This window comes from Myxocyprinus asiaticus, chromosome 3 (assembly GCF_019703515.2).
Source record: "Myxocyprinus asiaticus isolate MX2 ecotype Aquarium Trade chromosome 3, UBuf_Myxa_2, whole genome shotgun sequence".
NCBI classification, from domain to species: domain Eukaryota; kingdom Metazoa; phylum Chordata; class Actinopteri; order Cypriniformes; family Catostomidae; genus Myxocyprinus; species Myxocyprinus asiaticus.
In genome coordinates, this window is record NC_059346.1 from 26,972,625 (window position 1) to 26,996,876 (window position 24,252).

The 24,252-nt window shown below is 39.0% G+C and overlaps 1 pseudogene; it reads left to right on the forward strand.

Moving 5' to 3' along the window:
* The first annotated feature begins 2,406 nt into the window (after positions 1–2,406).
* On the forward strand, positions 2,407–24,252 carry LOC127420533 (myosin heavy chain, fast skeletal muscle-like; annotated as a pseudogene).

Below are 24,252 nucleotides of genomic sequence, written 5' to 3' on the forward strand. Positions count from 1 at the left end.
TCAAAGATAATCATTAATTGTTAACATCGATGAAACATTAATTAAAATTAACACTAGCTTATTGATCATTCAAATTCAACAATCATCAAAGATAATTATCAATTATCAAAAATCAATAGAATATTAATAAGGAGTAAAATTGACGGTGCACCACCCTGGAATCAGGGACTAATAACCAGATAGTATAACAGTCTCAATATTAGATTGTTTTCTTAGGAAAATCGACATCCAAAGAATATCGATTTTCGGGAAAAAAAACAATGAATGAAGGCTTGAATCTGAGCACTGACATCCCGTCAGCCTGACACAGGTGTATGCAAAACAAACCAAAACACTTCTCTTTGTAATATAACAAAGTTTATTTATGCAGTAATATCAATTAATAATTAATACAATGCAGTCAATAAACTTCCGACTTACAACTACAAACTAAACAGTGATATGATTAGATATGGAAATCAAAATAATCCTATAACACATGAGGGTGTGTGTGTGAGAGAGTGTGTGGTTAGTACGAGAGAGAGAGAGAGAGAATTAAGTGACGGCCCCAAAGCCGATTTCGCGATCGTGGGAGAGAAAGCAGCTGTTAGTTTATCACTCAGAGACACGGTAGCCGTTCCGTGTTCTTTGATTCTTTAATGGATAAACTCAGTTTGCCGGTCTCACCTGCGATGGCGGAAATGCACAACAGCCCAATGTGGTTGGACCACAATACAGCAAATCAAATTTGTGATAATTAATACCCTGAGTATTAATAATGAGCGGACATGGCGGTCCGTAAACTGTACAAGCAAAAAACCTTGATACACAAGAATAACACACTATAATATTCTATCTCTGCCCAGACGTAAACCTCTTACTTGAATCACATGAGGATGCAGGTGGAATATGTGTTCATCCGTCCTTTAACTCAGACTCGGTTCCTCGAGGCTTGGGTGATGACGGGAGGCCGTTTCCTCGCTCTGTTGGCGGGCGGTACGGCTGCTGATTCTCGGCGGGCTGGCGGAGAAATCAGAAATGTCGACTTGATTGAAGATGGAAGAGAAATCTCTTCACTTCTTTAGGCAAACGGATGAAGATGCGAATTGTTCGGTGGTCTCCTTCAGATCCGTTAGAGTGTTCGGTTGAACACAGAGTAATCTCAACTCGTCCAGCGAGATGGAGATTGTATGGCCACAGTTTCAAGTCGGACGTTACTTCCTTGTGCCACGAGACTGCACCTGAGAGCAGCGATGAGCTGCATCTATACACGGCGAGCAAAGTTGCTGGAAGCAAATCCCGGAAGCATTTCAGAGGTATTTCTACTCCTGATGATGTCATGGTTAAGGGGCGTTCTGTTGTGTGCCTCATCCAATAGGAGTTGAGAGTTCAATCCTTTAGTGAGCAAGGCTTCATGGGATTTGTAGTCTGTTTTGGACTCACTTTGTTTGATTTTGGCGCGGTTTTTATCAGTAAGATTTACGAGTTGGTGTGTGGGGGCTGAGTTAGGTTTTACGACTGTGTTAGGCCTGCCTTTGTCTTCTAGCTGAATACATGAGGCCCAACACCTTGTTAGTTGGCTGATGAAGTGTTTTGTTGGCAATTAATTGATAGTCTGTGTATTCCATTTCAAGAGTGTAGTCCATCATTAGACCGAGGTGATGCAGGCAGAGACCAGTTAGGTGCATCGCAGTTCAACCGGCCGGTAATTTCAGTGAGGTCAATCTTAAGTCCAAGGTTCAGGCAATGGCATATGAAGTATCCATGTCTTATTGGCATCAGTTCATCCTCTGAAGTCCATCGTAATAGACTGAAGTGATGTTTGTCTGGCATCGGCTGCTATTAGTCATCATCACTCAGAGACACGTAGCAGTGGAGTCCAACACGAAGCAGGAATGGAGCTGGATCCAGCCAGTTCTGGTGACCTCAGGATAGGAGTCCCAAGGTTGAGACAGGGAAACAAATAGAATAATATTAGCATAGATGCCATTACATTTATTGCAGAGTTATAGAGCATGATCAATTGTAACATCTGAGTGGTCTCCTGGCCACCAGAGGGAGCCCTCACCTGAATTCTGAACTGTCACTTCCTGTTTCCTGCCACATCAGTTCCTGTATTGTCATTTCCTGTTTGCTTAGTATATAAGCCATGCATGCTCATTCCTATATTGTGAAGTATTGCCAGATCATCTGTCTTACCAAGTATTTATATCATTGCCTTATTGCCTTGTATTTTGACCTGTTTGTTTTGACTTCTCTTTTGGATCTCCCCTTTTGCCTGTTTGGACTGCTTTACTGTGTTTTTGATCTCACTGCCTGTTTTTCTGACACTGTGTTTGGATTTCGATGGACTGTTTGAATAAACATCCGCATATGGATTCTTGCTCGGCTTCCGCCTCTCCATCATTACAGAATACTTCGCCTACTATGAATCCAGCGGAAGTTTCTCAGCTTCAAGCGGCATTCGCTTATCAGAGCGAAATGCTGAAGAACTACCAAGAGCAGCTCAACAAGCTGCAGTCGGCAAACGATCATTTGACCCACTATATTCGATCACTTCCTTCAGCTACACCACCAACGGTAAGACTGGCATTGCCAGACAAGTTTGATGGCTCTGCAGGACAATGTCGTGGTTTTATCAGACAAGCACGCATTTATGTTGAAAGCCAGAGAGATCAGTTTCAAAATGAAGCAAGTAAATGCACTTTTCTGATGTCATTGTTATCTGGTAAAGCGACTGATTGGGCTGCAGCAGTTTGGGAGACAGATTCGCAGTTTCGTTCCTCCTCTGCATACTTCTTACAACTACTCGGAGATGTGTTTGAATATCCCGAGGGGGGAAAGGATATTTCCACTCAATTGTTACACATGTCTCAAGGCAACCGTACCGCTGCAGACGTCGCTATTGAATTTAGAACCCTTGCCGCTCAAAGTGGATGGAATGATGTGTCTCTAAGGGCTGTTTTCAAACAGAGTTTAAACCTTGAGCTTCAGATGGAACTGGCCTGCAAGGGTGAGGATTTAATGTTCTCTGAGTTTGTTACTATGGCTATCAAGATAGATAACCTGTTGAAAAACAATCCTAAGAGGAAATCTGCTCATCTGCCTCACACACACTTCCTCACTACACCAACCGTCAACCAAGAACCCATGCAAATAGGCTACGCACATCTATCTGTTGAAGAGAAAACTCGACGCCGCCAACATGATCTGTGTTTTTACTGCGGTGAAGCAGGCCACCATAACGTAGAGTGCCCACACAAAGTCGGGAGAGCCACCACTACTACCAGACGGGTGAGTGTTAATCAATGCTCTCTTCAGATTTCAAAATCGTTGTTGATTCCTGTACAGTTGACTACTAAAAATGGTCCCATTTCCTTGACAGCGTTGATTGACTCTGGTGCTGCTCTGAATTTGATCAACAAAGATATTGTCAAGAAATACAGTCTACCTACGTTACCTTGTGTTCCCACAATCTGCATCACTAATGTCAACAATAAACCCATTGAGGGAGGCATCACCCGACAAACTGCACCTGTACAGCTACAGATTGGTCTGTTCCATAGTGAAAACATATCACTCTACATCATTGACTCACCCAGGTATGAAATCATCCTTGGACATCCATGGTTATCTGTTCACGATCCTGTACTATCATGGTATCATGGAGAACTGTCTCACTGGTCCAAATTCTGCTTAACCCTTCCTCTCTGAAAACACCTTCACTACCGCATCTCTCCATCATTTCATGTCTCGCTCCTCAAACCGGTCCACCTGAATGCTGATCCCAATGCTGAGTCTCAAGAACCACCGCCTCCACTGGACATTGACGGATCGCCAGCCTATAGGGTGAACATGCTGCTGGACTCGAGGCATAGAGGGAGTCGGCTCCAATACCTGGTGGACTGGGAGGGATACGGCCTGAGGAGAGATCATGGATACCTGCTTCTGATATTCTGGACCCCTCACTCATAGAGGAATTTCATTGAGCCAGGCCAGACCGCCCAGTGCCACGACCACGGGGACGTCCACGCCACGCCAGGAGTCGCTCCTAGAGAGGGGGGTTCTGTAACATCTGAGCGGTCTCCTGCCCACCAGAGGGAGCCCTCACCTGAATTCTGAACTGTCACTTCCTGTTTCCTGCCACATCAGTTCCTGTATTGTCATTTCCTGTTTGCTTAGTATATAAGCCATGCATGCTCATTCCTATATTGTGAAGTATTGCCAGATCATCTGTCTTACCAAGCGTTTATATCATTGCCTTATTGCCTTGTATTTCGACCTGTTTGTTTTGACTTCTCTTTTGGATCTCCCCTTTTGCCTGTTTGCCTGGTTGGACTGCTTTACTGTGTTTTTGACCTCACTGCCTGTTTTTCTGACACTGTGTTTGGATTTCGATGGACTGTTTGAATAAACATCCGCATATGGATTCTTCCTCGGCTACCGCCTCTCCATCATTACATCAATGTTTCTGGTTTCTGGTTCCGGCAGACCTAACTAAAGCAACCTAATTGTGAGTTGAAGGATAAATTAGGTGTATGCCTGGCTAAATAGATGAGTCTTTAGTCTAGACTTAAACTGAGTGAGTGTGTCTGCATCTCGAACAGTGTTAGGGAGACTATTCCATAGTTAAGGAGCCAAATTTGAAAAGGATCTACCTCCTTTTGTGGATTTTGATATTCTAGGAACTAGTAACAGGCCAGAATTTTGTGATCTTAATGAAGGTGATGGAATATAGCATGGTAGAAGGTCACTTAAGTACTGCGGAGCTAGACCATTCAAAGCTTTGTATGTAGTTAACAGAATTTTTTAATTAATACAAAATTTAACAGGTAGCCAATGTAACGATGATAAAATGGGGCTAATATGATCATATTTCTTGGTTCTAGTCAGCACTCTGGCTGCTGCATTTTGAACCAATTTAAGTTTATTTATTGATCTTGCTGGACATCCTCCCAGTAATGCATTACAGTAATCTAGTCTTGAGGTGAATGCATGAATTAGTTTTTTGGCATCAGCAACAGAGAGCATGTGTCGTAATTTAGCAATATTTCTTAGGTGGAAGAATGCTGTTCTACAAACATTGGTCATTTGATTTTCAAAGGACAGATTGGTATCAGATATAACACAAGTTCTTCGCTGTTGAACAGTACATTCATCGAGAGTCAAATTATATTTTAGTGGCTTGTTTTTAGAGGTTTTTGGTCCAATAATTAGTACCTCTGTTTTGTTGGAATTGAGTAGAAGGAAATTTCTGGTCATCCAATATTTTATCACCATTTATTTCACTGATACACTGCTAATTTGGAGAACTGTGAAATTTCTAATATCTCCCAGGGGAAGCATATACAAGGTGGAAAGCAGAGGCCCTAAAACTGATCCTTGTGGCACTCCATACTTTACTTTTGTTTGGATTGACAATTCCTCATTTACATAGACAAAGTGACAGCGGTCTGCTAAATAGGACCTAAACCATGCTAATGCAACTCCACAAATGCCAACATAATTCTCTAGCCTATTCAAGAGAAAGTTGTGATCTATCATGTCGAATGTAGCACTAAGATCTAAAAGCACTAGAAGTGAAATGCAGCCGCGATCAGATGATAAGAGCAAGTCATTTGTAACTCTGATAAGTGCAGTCTCTGTACTGTGATGGGGCCTAAATCCTGACTGAAATTGTTCATATATACTATTTCTCTGTGGAAATGAACATAGTTGGGAGGATACTACCTTTTCTAGTATTTTCGACATAAACGGGAAATTTGAAATCGGTCTATAATTAGCCAGTTCTCCAGGATCAAGTTGTGGCTTCTTAATAAGCAGTTTGATAACTGCCATTTTAAAGTTTCTTGGGACATGTCCTAAGGATAGTAAGGATGTCTTCAAAAATAATGCCATAAATAGTTTTCATTTACCAATTAATGTCATGCAAAGTCCAGTAAACATAAAAAAAGCTGAATCAATATTTGTTGTGACCACTTTTGCCTTCAAAACAGCACCAATTCTCCTAGGTACTCCTGGACACAGTTTTTTTTGGCTGTTGACAGATAGGATGTTCCAAGCTTCTTGGAGAGTTCGCCACAGTTCTTCTATCTATTTAGGCTGTCTAAACTGCTTCTGTCTCTTTATGTAATCTCAGACTGACACGATGTTCAGTGGGGGGCTTTGTGGGGGACATGACATCTCTTGCAGGGCTCCCTGTTCTTCTATTCTAATCTTTTCTATTTGCAAAAGTTATATTCTATTGACACACTAAAGCTGAAGATATAAATAACCATCTTAAGACAAATGCTTTTGTGAAACAGATTATGTGCCTAAGACATTTTTACAGTACTGTATGTTAGATCCAATACCAACCAAGCTCTAAATAGAGGTATTCCTCTTTTAACCTCTTCTTCTTATTATTAACTCCTTGCTATGCAACATATTTCACCAGTGCCTAAAACTCTTGCACAGCACTTTACATGTTGTAGCTTTTGATGTTTCGATAAGTTTTGTTAGCTCTTCATGACCTATGACAGCGAAGGATTGAAGTTGCACGTGAGGAAAATTATGAGACATTGTTTTCTGAGGTACTGTGACAGATGATTGCATAATTCCATTTTTATTTCTGATTATTTAAATTTTATCAGTAAAGAAATTCATGAAGTCATTATTCTTGTGCTGCGACGGAATATCTGGTTCTGTTGAGGTTTTATTCCTAACCAATTTATCCACAGTACTGAATAAACACCTAGGATTGTTGTGGTTATTTTCTATGAGTTTGCTAAAATATGCTGACCTGGCAGCTTTTAGTGCCTGTCTGTAGCTACAGACACTATCCTTCCATGCACCGCGAAATACCTCTAATTTTGAATTCTTCCACTTGCGCTCCATTTTCCGAGCTGCTCTCTTGAGAGTATGAGTGTGATCATTGTACCATGGTGCAGGGCTTTTTTTAATTTTCTTTAATCGAAGGGGGGTGACACCATCAAGAGTGCTAGAGAAGACTGTATTTATATATTCTGTTATTTCATCAAGATGTTCTAGGATTTGGGGTTTACTGAGTGTATGAGATAGAGCTGGAAGATTATTAGTGATTATTAGTTCTACCTGAACGATAGCATGGTGTAGATTGAGTAACATTAGCTGATCGCAGCATACAAGAGATGAGGTAATGATCTGAGATGTCATCGCTCTGCGGCAGAATTTCTATAGTATCAACATCAATTCCATATGACAGAATTAAATCTAGCGTATGATTATGGCAATGAGTTTGTCCTGTCACATTTTGTCTGACTCCAAGAGAGTTGAGAATATCGATAAATGCTAATCCCAATGTGTCATTTTCATTATCTATGTGAATGTTGAAGACACCAACAATTAAAGCTCTATCTACAGTAACTACAAGATCTGATAAAAAATGTGCAAATTCACCAAGGAAATCAGAATAAGGCCCGGGTGATCTATATACTGTAGCAAGGGTAAAAGACGACAGAGATTTTTATTTTATCTGCATTAATACAAAAGACTTAAAATTATATCCTGTCCTCTGAGTAACACCAAAAACTTGTAGCAACACCTCCTCGAACCTTCAGATGAGGCTCATGTTTATAACAATAACCTGGGGGAGTAGATTCATTTAAACTAGTATATTCAACCGGTTTAAGCCAGGTTTCAGTCAAACAGAGCACATCCAAACTATGATCTGTAATAATTTAATTTACAATTAGTGCTTTGGTAGAAAGAGATCTAATGTTTAGTAGCCCTACCTTCATATGATGTTTATCTTAAAAAAATGTTAGCATTAGCCAACACTTGTAAATTTGATCTGATGTCAGATGCTCTGGCACCCAAAATGCATTTAAAAATAGTGGCTGGAGTCTCTATTTCCACGTTCCTTACAATAGAATCACCAGTTATTAGAGCTCTTTCAACATGATTCTCAGTGGATGCATCACTGACTGGGGAGAATCAACTGGAAACACTAACAGGAACGGGAGAGTGGTGTCACTTTGCTGAGCGAGTATGCCGCCGAGACGTTACCCAAACGCCCTGCTGTGGGGGTCTAGATCCGGAACCAAAGTGTGTGTGCTGCTCGCTGTTCTACCCGCATCTGAAACAGTATCTACTGGCTTCTCTTTCTCACTGACATCCATTAGCGTTCAGATGTGTCTCTAACTCATTAAGCTTCTCCGTCAGCCTGACTAATTCCTTACATTTATCACATGTGAATCCCTCACTGCTGACGGAAGAAGCTATTGTAAACATGTGACATGCAATGCAGGAAGAAATAACTTGAGAGGATGCCATGACTTAACGCAATTGATTGTTGTTGTTGTTTGTTGTTCCTGAGGGGTGAAGGTTTGAGATTGATGTGAATCCCTCACGCAATTGTTTGTTGTTATGGTTGTTCTTGATAAGCGGTGCTTTGAGATCAATGCAATAATCCGTGTAACACAGAGGAGAAAAATGGGTGCGCGCTGTAAAATGCACGCAGTTTAATCATGATAAAAATAGAAAGCAGATGCACACGGAAAATGCACGCAGTTGAATGGCGACAAGAGGATAATGTGGGGGAAAACCCGATGCGCACTGAATAATGGCAGATGTTAAGGATTAAAAGCTGAAAACAGATAGATAAGCATTGCTAAAAAAGCTAGCAGGCTACAAACACAGACTCGAGCTAGGCGCCAGCAGCAACAAGTAAAATACACACAGATGAAATAGTAGAAAAGCGGAAAAACCCGAAACGTGGTAAAATGACAAAGGATAAAACGATGAACGTATGAGAATAAGAAAAAACAATGCTAAGCAGGCTAGCAGGCTACAAACACTTGTGCAGCATGCTGTCAGCACCAGGAACTGAAAATCACTTTGTTCCGGTTTTCAGTTACAGGGCGTTTTCCAAACTGCATTTTTGCGCCCTTGAAGTCACTTCGGGAAGAGGACGCCACTCAAAGAGTCGTTCCAAACAAAAGAAAGAAAGCGTATTTTTACACACAGGGCCCTTTTACAAGACATTTAGTGAAGGGTATATTCAAACTGTAATGCCATGTTGTCTTTAGAGAGCCCACATTAAAGAGCTTTGTCCTTTGTACTGAGTAGGGCATAGGGATGATCACTTTCGAATGGAATTCGCCCATATTCTGCTAAAAATTTTGTTCGTTTTCAGTTTTTGTTCCATGCACCGTTTTTAGTCCCTGGTTAGTGGCTAGTATCAGTTCTGTGTGTGAATTCTACAACCTTCCCTCCTCCTCCACCTCTCTTCCGAAAACACTGAAAGACTTACCAAATGTATATCTGCTGGGGGCTGATTTGGATTACAAATGTAAAAAGGATTGAAGGGAATCAATACATATGAACAGTTTACTGCTGTTGCCTGATTAATATGTAATTATGTAATCCATAAAAACGTAAATGTAATCTGAATATGAGATTATTGGTTAATAACACATTTTCTCTGTGATTGTTTTCAAATATTTAATGCTTGCATAAGTATCTATTCTAAAACATCAGCTGTAAAAAATATCTATCCATCCATCCATCCATCCATCTATTCATTCATTCATTTAATTGTCTGGTTTACTTATCTAAGCTTTCTGACTGAATAAAAGCTAACACTAACTTTAGAAGGACCATTTGCTACCATGTTTCTTATGCAGCGGGTACAGTTGTAATACATCTGTCCCCCGCTGACCACCTTGCATATTTACCTGATTTTCTCAGTGGCCGTGCATCCTAGCATGTTATTTTTAAGAAGACAGATTAATAATTAAAACAAGCAAAGTTTCCTTTCATGGTAAGGCAGAAATAATTATTTATTCACAATGAAAGAGGAGTAAGAAAATGAAAAATGTGATTATGTGATGCGCCAGAACACCCACCACACACCAACTACCAGTGGAGAGGAGAGTAGTACAGTGATGCAGCCAATTCATAATTCCTACTTTTACACATTTCTCAAATTTCTTAACAATTATAATAATTGAGGTAAGTTTGGTTAGTCATTTACTGTTTTTGTAAATAAATGACTAAGTAAAACGATTATGTAACATCTGAGGTTGTTACCCCTCCTACCAACCACCAGAGGGAGCCCTCTCCCGAATACTAACTCCGTACCGTTTCTTTGTTGGTGACTTCCTGTTTGAAATATATAAATACCATGCTGTTCCATTTTGATTTTGTGAAGTATTGCCAGTTTACCCTGCCTTACCAAGTGTCTTTCCTTTGCTGATTGTTTTCATGTTATGACCATTGCCTGTTTTCCTGGATTTACTGCCTTTTGTATACCCCTTTGTTTTGTTTGCCTCATTGGACTGTCTTTTTGGTTTATTGGATTATACCGCTTGCTTTACGACTACCTCTATTTGCCTGCCGATTTGGATTGTTAGCTTGTGTTCATAATAAACTTCTAGCACATGGATCCTAACACCATCTCCATGGCCAGTTCATTACAGATTAATAAAGAAAAAACATCACTCGCATATTTGATCAAATGGACAGTTTAATCTATAATTATGAATAAAACGATTTTAACGTTTACACACGACAGTGTTGACAAGCCATACGGATAATTTCTCCATGAACTCACAATGAGTCAGCATATGTGATCATGAGTCAACTCCCACACCGTCTGGCGAAATGCCCTGTTATAACACATCAGCTTGCCATGGTGTAAATAGAAATGATATAAAACAAATACACAGTGGTCAGCTTGTCATGAATTTAACTCAGTATGTGTCTGTTTTGATGCAAGATATATTTGATGCAGTTTTGAAACAAAATGAGAATCATTCAGAGTATTCGCAATGTTTTACATCGTTTTGTTATTACGGTTGTTTCAAGGAGCACAATAATTGTTGACCCCTGTCCAAACAGCGCTTATAGTTTTGACCATAATGCTCTATTTTGGTCTTGTCACTCCAAATTACAGTGTGCCAGAAGCTGTGAGGCATGTCAAGGTGTTGTCGGGCATATTGTAACCAGGCTTTTTTGTGGTATTGGCTTGTGGCATTGGCTTCTTTCTGGCAACTCGACCATGCAGCTCATTTTTGTTCAAGTATCGTCGTATTGTGCTCCTTGAAACAACCACACCATCTTTTTCCAGAGCAGCCTGTATTTCTCCTGAGGTTACCTGTGGATTTTTCTTTGTATCCTGAACAATTCTCTGGTAGTTGTGACTGAAATCTTTCTTGGTCTACCTGACCTTGGCCTGGTATCAAAAGATCCCCGAATTTTCCACTTCTTAATAAGTGATTGAACAGTACTGACTGGCATTTTCAAGGCTTTGGATATCTTTTTATATCCTTTTCCATCTTTATAAAGTTCCATTACCTTGTTACGCAGGTCTTTTGACAGTTCTGTTCTGCTCCCCATGGCTCAGTATCTAGCCTGCTCAGTGCATCCACATGAGAGCTAACAAACTCATTGACTATTTATACACAGACACTAATTGCAACTTAAAAAGCCACAGGTGTGGGAAATTAACCTTTAATTGCCATTTAAACCTGTGTGTGTCATCTTGTGTGTCTGTAACAAGGCCAAACATTCAAGGGTATGTAAACTTTTGATCAGGGCCATTTGGGTGATTTCTGTTACCATTATGATTTAAAAAGGAGCCAAACAACTATGTGATAATAAATGGCTTCATATGATCACTATCCTTAAATAAAAGACAGTTTCTTTGCATGATCAGTCATATTTTCAAAATCAATGCCAAAATTTCACAATTTCTGCTAGGGTATGCAAACTTTTGAGCACAACTGTATATGTCCTATATTAAGCTCCCAAGGGAAAATTCATCAATAACATCATCTACACCTTTTCACACACAACAGTATGAACTTGTATGAATGTAACACATCTTAAGAAAGTGTTTCACTGCTGTTTGAAAGCTCCTCAGATTACATCATTTATATGGATAAATGTTTTCCAACTGAATAGTCTAATCATTAAATGAAACAAATGACAATAAAATGCATAGTAATCTCTTCAGTAATAAAAATACTTTTTGAATGTAAGTGTATTCTGATTACCAATTATTTAAACTGTAACTGTAGTGGAATAAAGTTACTAATATTTTGTATTTTAAATATGTAATCCCGTTACATGTATTCCGTTACTCCCCAACTCTGTGCATTATCATCCTGAAAATGACTTCACCATCACTAAACCTATTTTCTATTGATGGAATGAGAAAAGTGTCCAGAATTTCAATGTACACCTGTGCATTGATTGTTGAGGTAATGATTGCCATCTCCCCTGGTCCTTTACCTGACATGCAACCCCATATCATAAATGACTGTGGAAATTTGATTGTTTTCTTCAGGCAGTCATCTTTATATGTTTCATTAGAAAGGCACCAGACAAAAGTTCCAGCATCATCGCCTTGGCCAATGCAGATTTGTGATTCATCACTGAATATCACTTTCATCCAATCATTCACACTTCATGATTGCTTCTCTTTAGTCCACTGTAGCCTTGTTTTCTTCTGTTTAGGTGTTAGTTCTGGTTTTCGTTTGGCTTTTCTATATGTAAATCCCACTTCAATCAGCCGATTTCATACAGTTCTGTCACAAATATTGACTCCTGTTTACGCCCATTTGTTTTTCATTTGTTTTGTGCATTTTCTATTTTCAAGGCAAATTATTTTCGTTTTCTGTACTGACCCTTCCTTGGTCTACCCGTATGTTTTCCTGTTATAACCTTCCTGTTTTGTTTATACTTGCACCAAATTTTAGACACAGCTGACTGGGAACAACCAACTTCTTTTGCCACACTCCATGTTGGATTTCCTTCTTGAAGGAGTTTTATAATTCTTTCCAGTGTTTCAAGTGACAACTCTCTTGTTGGGGTCATGTTTTCTTTCAATTAGCCAAGTCCAACAGCTTGTTAAGGTCTGTAAGTAATCTCTTTTAACTGCAGACTACTTTGCATTTTTAGACTTGTTTTAGAAATGCAAATTACAAGGTGATTCCATAATTCTTTCCTCAACATTACTACTTGATCTGGAAAAAAAAATATGCCATTAATTAAAATAATGTAATTTAATTTGTTTGAGGGATGTTTCACGAAGCCAGAATGTTCAGCTATTAAACAAAAATTGTTTTGAGTCACATCTGTGATTTATTTATTTGCTACAAAGTACAAATCTGTGTGAACATCCTCTAAGTGTGATGATTCCATAATTTTTGCCAGTTGTACATAATATATTACTATAATATTGAACATTGCCAGCTGAATTAGTAAAAAAAACCTGCACCTTTTGCAAAATATTTGCAACTATACCCTTTGGAAAATAAAAAAAAAAAAAAAAGAAAACTGACTAAATTTAGAAATTAAGCGTACAATACATTAAAACACTTCACACAGGGATCTCTTGATGATCAGATCATTGCCGCCAACCCTCTGCTTGAGGCTTATGGTAATGCAAAGACTGTGAGAAATGACAACTCTTCTCGTTTTGTGAGTTCAGTAGTTTATATTTATACAGAGCACTTGGTCATTTGTGCTGGATTTTTCTATTGCACAGTAACAACAATGTTATTTTGTTTTAAACAGGGTAAATTCATCAGAATTCACTTTGGCACAACTGGAAAACTGGCAAGTGCTGATATTGAGACATGTAGGTGGACATGCTTTTAATTCACCAATTGGCATATTTTTCTTTGTCTATAACTCTTCAGAACATGACTTTCTTACATTCTCTCAACAGATCTGCTGGAGAAGTCTAGAGTGACATTCCAGCTTCCAGATGAGAGAGGCTACCACATCTTCTACCAGATGATGACCAACCATAAGCCTGAGCTGATTGGTAGGCGGACACATTTCATTCAAAGCTGTTTTTTAAATGGAAAATAATATTGTTAAATAATTTGTCATGAATGCTTTATGTATTTTACAGAAATGACACTCATTACCACCAACACCTATGACTTCCCCATGTGCAGTATGGGTCAAATCACTGTGGTAAGCATTGATGATAAAGAGGAGCTGGTTGCAGCTGATGTGAGTCATTGCTAATACGATTATTGACATACAGTATTCCATGTAAATATGGCAGATCTAAGTGTTATTTTATTTTATTTTATTTTATTTTATTTATTTTTCAGAACGCTATTGACATTCTGGGCTTTACTACTGATGAGAAGATGGGCATCTACAGCTGTGCTGCATCATGGTAACATGAAGTTCAAGCAGAAGCAGCATGAGGAGCAGGCTGAGCCTGATGGCAATGAGGGTGAGAATAAATTTTTTAATTTGTAATCCCATTTAAGAATGCTCTGTCTGAGAGATCCTTTTCTATTTGCAAAAAGGAAAGAGTATTTCCTACAGTGTTCAGAGCAATAAATGGGATGACTTTTTAAATTTTGAACCAAAAATTGCAAAGGCTTACCAAGTCACCTACCTCCTGGGCTTAAACTCTGCTGATATGCCAAAGGCTTTGTGCTACCCCAGAGTGAAGGTCGGAAATGAGTATGTGACCAAAGGTCAAACCGTGCAACAGGTATGAAGTAACATACATTATGTACAGCTACGTATGTGTTAGACCTAAAAAATTAGTCAGAGTTAATCTGACTATTATTGCAAAAGCAGAAGGACATTGGAATAAAAATAACACAGTATTATATCCACAGGTGTACAACTCTGTTAGTGCTTTAGCCAAATCTATCTATGAGAGGATGTTCTTGTGGATGGTCATTCGTATCAATCAGATGTTGGTCACAAAGCAGGCCAGACAGTACTACATTGGTGTGCTGGATATTGCTGGCTTTGAGATCTTTGATGTTAGAATTTTTATTGTATCTAATATTAATGTGAGTTGACTCAAATTCAGTGTTTAGTAAATGCTTCTTTCTCTCCAGTTCAACAGCATGGAGCAACTGTGCATCAAATTCACCACTGAGAAACAGCAACAGTTCTTCAACCACCACATGTTTGTGCTGAAACAAGAGGAGTACAAGAAGGAGGGCATTGTTTAGGAGTTCATTGACTTCGGCATGGACTTGGCTGCATGCATTGAGCTCATTGAAAAGGTTTTTACTGGCTTACTTCTACATTTGTATCATTTGCCATTCACAGAATCTGAAACTTTTAGTAATACTCTTCATTTATTTACAAAAAGCCTATGGATATCTTCTCCATCCTTGAAGAGGAATGCATGATCCCCAAGGCTTTAGGCATTTCCTTCAAGAACAAGCTGTATGATCAGCACCTTGGCAAAAACCAAGCCTTCCAGAAACCAAAGCCTGCCAAAGGCAAAGCTGAGGCCCACTTCTCTCTGGTTCACTACACTGGAATTGTGGACTACAATGTCACTGGCTGGTTGGACAAAACAAGGATCCATTGAATGAGTCTGCTTTGCAGCTGTACCAGAAATCTTCAGTCAAACTTCTGGCTACTATCTACCCACCTGTTGTTGTGTATGTATTACAAGTGAATATTTAAAATACAGAATGATTGAATTAGCTCATTTGAATTGGCAAATTGTCTTATAATTGTAATGTTTGTAAAGACACTACCAAGAAGGGAGGCAAGAAGAAGGGTGGCTCCATGCAGATGGTGTCCTCCAGTTCAGGGTTTATATAGAGGATGTTGAAGTTGATATAACAGCAATATTGCTGTATTTGAAAAAAGTTAGAACTCTTTTTTATCCTCCACAGAAGAACTTGGGCAAGCATATGACCAACTTGAGGAGCACTCATCCTCACTTTAATTCCCAATGAGTCCAAGACTCCAAGTAAAGTAATGAAGGACTTTCAGATTATTTAACATGATTTGTTTATATACAAAGCTCTTGATTTAAACTGTTTTTATAGGTCTCATGGATAACTTCCTGGTTATCCACCAGCTGAGATGTGACTGGAGGGTATCAGAATCTGCAGAAAAGGCATCACCAGCAGAATCCTCTATGGTGACTTCAAACAGAGGTAAATAGGACTGCATGAAAATACTACTTCCTGTTGGAGGGTTATCTCAGTATTAAGATATGAAGCATTTAAAAAATCTTACATAGATACAAGGTGCTGAATGCCAGTGTTTTCCCTGAGGGACAGTTTATGGACAACAAGAAGGGTTTATTTTGCGATATTTACCGACTGACTGTACATTATCCCACTTATTACACAGCTACTTACAACCAAATAAATGGACATAAAATATAGATTTGCATTGAAATTATGCTATTATTTGAGAAGAATTTAATTGCTAAACAGTTCAATTCAACCTCTGGTTTTGAGTTCTTTTGGTGTTTATTTTGCGAAAATAACTGACTGCTCATTATCCAGCTAATTACAACACTAATAATCAAATATATAAAAGTACATTAAACATTGATTTAAATTGATATGAAATTATTTATAAGCTTACTTGTAGAGATTAGCCAATAACGTTAGTGCGACAGCAGTAGAAATGCCCACTAGTGATTTACAGTACAGCAAGGCTTATCAACTGGCAGCCCGCTGGCCAAATCCAGTCCGCCAATCATCTTTGTCTGGCCCTACAACTGATTTGTGATCAAATTGTCTCTCCATCTGTAATACCAGAGCGCTCTCTGTGCAAATCTTAGCATTCATAGGTGCGAGCCTCAGCAATCAGCGGTTAGTTTAACAACGCTCATAGACCTTATTCACGCTAGCGCCATCTTTGATTTTTAATGGGAATGACAACAAGGCTGTGAGGGATAGGCTTGTTCACACTGCTGAAAAAGTCTTATTTTTTGGACGCTGTCAAATCATTTTGGGATTTACAAGCCTCATTCAAACCACGTTCGTAGGTGGTTTGGATTCGATTAAAATGTGTTTTTCTTAATGCATCTCAGTCTGAACGGTCATGTGGTTTTTTTCTTCATTTGCTGTGCATGATGGTTGTTATATGCCAGGTTTTGCAACGAGAAAACATACTGTGCTCCAAACGGCATAATTAATGCCTTCACAGGCACTTCAAATTTAATACAATAATGATGGCCATGCAGTAAGATTGTTACAAACAGAATTTTCAATAAAAATGACTTCAAATGTTAGTTCAGCCTGTCTTATAACACCTTTCAGCCCTACAAAACTCTCACAGTGGAAGGTAAACAGGGCATAGAGATAATTACTTCTGAATTAAACACCCATATGTCATTTGTAAGTTACAGGGCACGCAAAGCATTGCAAACCTCTTATAATAATACAGACATTGGCTTAACTTACCCAAAGTGATGCGCTAAGGTGCAGTAACCCATACTGGTTGCGAGAAACCACAACGCGATAAAGTATTGAATGTAACGCGAATATGGGACGCTTTAGCATTTTGAGCTATCATAACAGGACGTGGGTCCTTGTCTCACCGTCTGACCTTTTTATGATTTAATACGGGACACAAAGCCTTCGATATGGGATGTTTCACCTTCTGCTAAAATACAGGACCCCAAGAAAAAGGCGTCTCATATGAGACCTCGTAATTTCGGCCAAAATACAGGACATCCCCTGTAAAACGGGCAGCAACAACACCAGCAGCAACAAACATTGCATTTGCCACCCCATTTTTAAGCCCTGGTCTCTGAAGAATGTCCATATTTGGATACTGCCCTCATGAAAAGCATCATCAATGGTAAAACCTCCATCGCTAAAATCTCATGCATGGACGAATCCTAATGTGGGTGTGATAGCAAAAACGACTGTAGTCTGAACAGAAAAAATCTGATCTGGCCATATAGAACTTGCAGTTTGAACAGTCACTCAAAAAAAAACAAAAAAACATCGGATTTGAGGAAAAATCAGATTTTACCTGCAGTGTGAACAAAGCCATACAGTCTTTTCAATGGCACGAATGGAATAAAGCTGTATAAAGTTCCTAGATCACATCTGATTTTCCACAACTCATGCTGTCTGGAGTTCTTTGTATACTGAATGTTCTTGGACAGATATTTTATCAATATTTTGTCCGCGGAACAATCCAAAAACACTTTAAACTGCAGTACAGCCCATTGAAGAGATGGTAAGTCTATCCTTTACAGCCTCATTTTCATTCCCATTAAAAATCAAAGATGGCGCTCCTCTGAATAAGGTCTGTTGCAACAGCATTCAGCCGTGATCAGTTGTGGACCGGAGTACACGTTTAAGGTTTTCTGGCGATAGTTTATTTACACTGCTTTGCTAAAGATGGATCACACCGTTTAGGTGAGCATTTAATAGCGTTTTTTTTTTGTTTTTTTCAATCAAATGTATTTATATAAAATTGCTTAGTTGTGCGGAGTGCGGTCAAATCTACAGATGTAAAAAATGATCACCGCCGTTGTGACAGAAATGTTGTCAGCACATATGCACATTAGGCAACAAAGGCAATCGATTATGAAAACTGAACGTTCAAAGAAAATATGCTGAAAAGTTTGCTTTTATTCACTATTCTTGAAGTGTCAAAGACCGTGTCTCATCTGTTCAGGGTCTGTATGGCTTAGAAAAAAGAATAACGTGAAACTGTACATGCAAATATCCTGGTTATATTTGGTTCTATACAGCAGTGAGTCAGCCCTCTCAACCATGAACAGAATCAACTCAGTTTGTTCTTCTTTTGCCAATGATTACCTACACAAAAATCTGCACTGGCTATTGTGTGCAAATTCACAATATTTGCAGGACTATTTTATTCCTCACAGAATAGGATGATACTTTATAGAGAAAATTGAAGAATATACATTTAATCTCTTTTTTTTTTTTTTTTTTTCAAAAATAAAATAAAATGTAAATGCATTCTTTAGTAAATTTGACATTTTTATATGACCATTGTTTTCATATGTGGGCTGATATTGTGAGATGGCTTTATTAGGTCTAAATGTGTCTCCTCAGTTTTAATAATTTGTAAACAAATTAAATTAAACTAAAATGTTAAAATTATTTTTTAGTTAAGAGTATAAGTCAGAGTATAAGTTTGTTCTTCTGCTATATCTTATGGAGGAATTTATGGCCAGACCTTTAAAAATTATAATTCAATATACAGTATACCCTGTGACTATTTTAATATGAGTAAATGCACTGTATTAAGGGTGTTTTTTAAGTAACATGTTAAAAAAATTTGGCCCCCACCAAGTTTTCATCTGGATAATCTGGCCTCCTCAAGAAAGTAGTTGCAGAAACCTGCAGTACAGTGACTAGCTTCATCAAGCGATAAAATCGCTGCATGTGAATGGGACTTTAATCCCCAGATGTGCGGTTGTTACTGAGAAATATTAGACTGCTAGATCATGCCATTGACCAATCAGAATTAAGTATTTCAGAGAGCAGTGTAATAAATTATGATATTCGTGACATTTATTCAACAATTATTCACAGGGAGTCCATTTATACCATCCAATACAACATCCGCTCATTCATGAACGTCAAACACTGGCCATGGATGAAGGTTTACTACAAGATTAAGCCTATGCTGAAGAGTGCGGAAACTGAGAAGGAGCTGGCAAACATGAAAGAGGACTATACAAAATGCAAAGAAAATCTTGCCAAGGCTGAAGCCAAAAAGAAGGAGCTTGAGGAGAAGATGGTAGCACTGCTGCAAGAGAAGAATGATCTGCAGCTTCAAATAGCCTCTGTGAGTATGCACTAATTAATTTAATGAAATTTGATTCCATTTAAAAATTATACATAATTTTTTACCATAGTATGTCAAATCCTTTTTTCCTGTTAGGAAGGTGAGAATCTCTCAGATGCTGAGGAGAGGTGTGAGGGTCTTATCAAGAACAAAATCCAGCTTGAAGCTAAACTCAAAGAGACAACTGAAAGACGAGGATGAGGAGGAAATCAATGCTGAACTCACAGCCAAGAAGAGGAAACTGGAGGATGAGTGCTCTGAGCTGAAGAAAGACATTGATGACCAGGAGCTCACCTTGGCTAAAGTGGAAAAGGAGAAACATGCCACTGAAAATAAGGTTTGAGTTGGTTTAATACAGTATATTAATTCATTTCTATTGTTCGCCTATTTGTTTTAAGAATATTAATTAGGACAAAAGGAAGTAATTTAGTATCCAACATCACTCAGGTCAAGAACCTGACTGAAGAAATGGCAGCACAAGATGAGAGCATTGCCAAGCTTACAAAGGAGAAGAAAGCCCTCCAAGAGGCACATCAGCAGATTCTGGATGATCTCCAGGCAGAGGAGGACAAAGTCAACACCCTGACCAAAGCTAAGACAAAACTTGAGCAACAAGTTGATGATGTGAGTTACTATTTCAACATGTCCTTAATTCATTAAATGTACATTTTTGCTTTGAACATATATATATTGTATTCCCATAGCTTGAGGGTTCCCTTGAACAAGAGAAAAAGCTCCACATGGACCTTGAGAGAGCCAAGACAAAGCTTGAAGGAGACCTCAAATTGACCTTTGAGACCACTATGGACCTGGAGAATGACAAGCAGCAATCAGATGAGAAACTGAAGAAGTAATTAAAAACATCAAATTATTTGAATTTATATTGTTATGTTTGTGTTATGTTGTTTTATGTATGTTATTGTTATACAAACAAGTTATTGTTGAACTCCCACAGGAAAGATTTTGAAACAAGCCAGCTCCTTAGCAAGATTGAGGATGAACAATCTCTTGGAGCTCAACTCCAGAAGAAGATCAAAGAGCTTCAGGTATTTGGAATTTTTTGGTGCTTTTTTTGGTTACACTGTTATTTGTCAAAATCAAGATCAGAAATTCATTAATTACTTGCTCCTGTAGGCTCACATTGAAGAACTGGAGGAAGAGATCGAAGCTGAGTGTGCTGCTCGTGCAAAGGTGGAGAAGCAGAGATCTGATCTCTCCAGGGATCTTGAGGAGATCAGTGAGAGGCTTGAGGAGCTGGAGGAGCAACTTCTGCTCAGATTGAGATGAATAAGAAGCGTGAGGCTGAATTGCAGAAGCTGCATCATGATCTTGAAGAGGCCACCCTCCAGCATGAGGCCACTGCTGCTGCCCTCCGCAAGAAGCAGGCCGACAGTGTGGCTGAGCTGGGAGAGCAAATCGACAACCTCCAGCACGTCAAGCAGAAGCTTGAGAAGGAGAAGAGTGAATACAAAATGGAGATTGATGATCTCTCTAGCAACATGGAGGCTGTTGCCAAAGCAAAGGTTAAGAATTGTTTTTCTAAAGAAATGAATCAAATGTGTAGGATTTTGGAATATCTAACGACTTTGTATTTGCAGTCCAATCTGGAGAAGATGTGCCGCACACTTGAGGACCAACTTAGTGAAATCAAGTCCAAGAACGATGAGAACTTTCGCCAGTTAAATGACCTCAGTGCTCAAAGAGCAAGACTTCAAACTGAAAATGGTAACAGATGAAAATTATGAACAAATTATTAGTATGTTGAGAATTATTAAGTATATTGTATTAAAATAATTCTACATTGAATTTCTGACTCTAAGAAATGCTTATTAGAAGAAACAAACATACTGATTACTAAAAAACTTGCCTCCATAGAGTTTGTTAAAAATTAACTGATATAGATCTGACGCAGTTAATCTTAATCTCAAAAGGTGAGTTTGGCCATCAGCTGGAGGAGAAGGAGGCTCTAGTTTCTCAGCTCACCAGAGGCAAACAAGCTTTCACTCAACAAACTAAAGAGCTTAAGAGACATATTGAAGAGGAAGTTAAGGTATTACAGCAAAATTATTGTGACCACATATTTGCCACTGCAGAGTAAAGCTAATAGCATGACTTTGCATCCTAGGCTAAGAATGCTCTGGCTCATGCTGTGCAGTCAGCCCATCATGACTGTGACCTGCTCAGGGAGCAGTTTGAGGAAGAGCTGGAGGCAAAGGCTGAGCTGCAGCGGGGAATGTCTAAGGCCAACAGTGAGGTTGCTCAGTGGAGAACCAAATATGAAACTGATTCCATCCAGCGCACAGAGGAGTTTGAAGAGTCCAAGTATGAACATCAGAGGAGCTGATAAACACTTGTTAATATGTGAAAATGTTTGCATCATAAGATTAATGTTGACAAATTCATAACAGGAAGATGCTGGCTCAGCGTCTGCAAGAGGCAGAGGAACAAATTGAGGCAGTGAACTCCAAATGTGCCTCTCTGGAGAAGACCAAACAGAGACTCCAGGGTGAAGTGGAGGACCTCATGATTGATGTGGAGAGAGCCAATGCTTTGGCTGCCAACCTTGACAAGAAGCAGAGGAACTTTGTCAAGGTAAACAATTTGACTGCTTCTGTGATATGCTAATTCCTCTCACATCTCAAATTAAGTAATAATATTGTTAGCTGAGCCTGAAATTTCTTTACCCAAGGTCCTGGCAGAATGGAAGTAGAAGTATGAGGAAGGTCAGACAGAGATGGAAGGTGCCCAGAAAGAGGCTCGCTCACTCAGCACTGAGCTGTTCAAAATGAAGAACTCCTATGAGGAGAGTCTGGATCAGCTGGAGACACAAGAGAGAAAACAAGAACCTGCAGCGTAAGACCACAATTGTTGAATTAATTATTAACTTAAACATTTTTACAGTATAAAATCAGTATTGGGAATTCAATGTGTGTACTGTTTGTAATATGCTGCTACTATTTTCTTTCTCTTCTGTAGAGGAGATCTCAGATCTGACAGAGCAGTTAGGTGAGACTGGTAAAAGCATTCATGAGCTGCAAAAGGCCAAGCAGGCAGTTGAGACTGAGAAGTCTGAGATTTAGACTGCCCTGGAGGAGGCTGAAGTGAGTATCTGAAGATAATTGTACTGAAGTTTAATATTAATTATTTTGTTGTAATTCTTGCAAAAAAAAAAAAAAAAAAAATTTAACACTATCCTGTCCTGTTATTGAAAGTTTTCTTTACTTTTCACCTTTCATAGGGCACCCTGGGGCATGAGGAATCTAAGATCCTCCGTGTCCAACTTGAGCTAAACCAGGTCAAGAGTGAGATCGACAGGAAGCTTGCAGAGAAGTATGAGGAGATGGAACAGATCAAGAGGAACAGCCAGAGAGTTACTGAGTCCATGTAGAGCACTCTGGATTCTGAGGTCAGGAGCAGGAATGATGCCCTGAGAATCAAGAAGAAGATGGATGGAGATCTTAATGAGATGGAGATTCAGCTGAGCCATTCCAATCGCCAGGCTGCTGAGGCCCAGAAACAGCTGAGGAATATTCAGGGACAACTAAAGGTATGTGACCCTCTCTCTGGCTTTCAGTTGTATAAGTATGTAAATGAGTATGCTACACAAATATTAAAAGCAAAAAACTAATCATCACTGGCCATCACTGATGTGGCCATCACTGATGTGAGTAATTGAAAAATTAAGAAGCTTCTCAAGAATCTGCAAACTTAAATATTTAGACCTAATGCAAATTTGTGGAATTTGTGATTTCCAAAAGGCTGCAATGATGGCAGAAGAGCTCAAAAAGGAGCAGGACACCAGTGCTCACCTTGAGAGGATGAAGAAAAATCTGGAAGTCACAGTGAAGGACCTGCAGCACCGTCTGGATGAGGCTGAGAATCTGGCCATGAAGGGAGGAAAGAAACAACTCCAGAAACTGGAGTCAAGAGTACGCTTACCCTTTATTTCAGTGTTCAAAATCTTGATATGGGTGCTGTGATGTGTATGTCATCCTATAATATTGATTATTTTGTGTTTGATAGTGTAAACCTAATTTCTTTGAGTGAAATGAGTTTAATAATATCTATAATTAAGGTCCGTGAGCTTGAGACTGATGTTGAGGCAGAACAGAGACGTGGAATTGATGCTGTCAAAGGTGTTCGCAAATATGAGAGGAGAGTGAAGGAGCTCACCTACCAGGTAGAGAAAATTTAATACAATTTCAGATAACATTTTTCTTATTCTAGTCTAATGTATATTTATTACCTGCAGACTGAGGAGGATAAGAAGAACATCACCAGGCTGCAGGATCTGGTTGACAAGCTTCAGCTGAAGGTCAAGGCTTACAAGAGGCAGGGTGAAGAAGCTGTGAGTATCTCATTTGAAAACGATAAAGGCCACATTTTACATTGTTTGTGCATTGTATATCTATATATTTGACGTTGCAGGATGAACAAGCCAACACTCACCTGTCCAAATTAAGGAAGTCGCAGCATGAGCTGGAGGAGGCTGAGGAGTGCGCTGACATTGCTGAATCTCAGGTCAACAAGCTCAGAGTCAAGAGCCGTGATGCTGGAAAGGTAATTTATATGATAATATCAGTTCTAATTCTTACTGACATATTTACTTTCTGAGGTATTTTAAAACATACTTGCCGCAGCTTTAAAGCTTTAGTTTAATATCTCAATTTTTACTTTAAATTTATACTAATTATATATTTGTTCAATTTCTAATTTTTCCAGGTT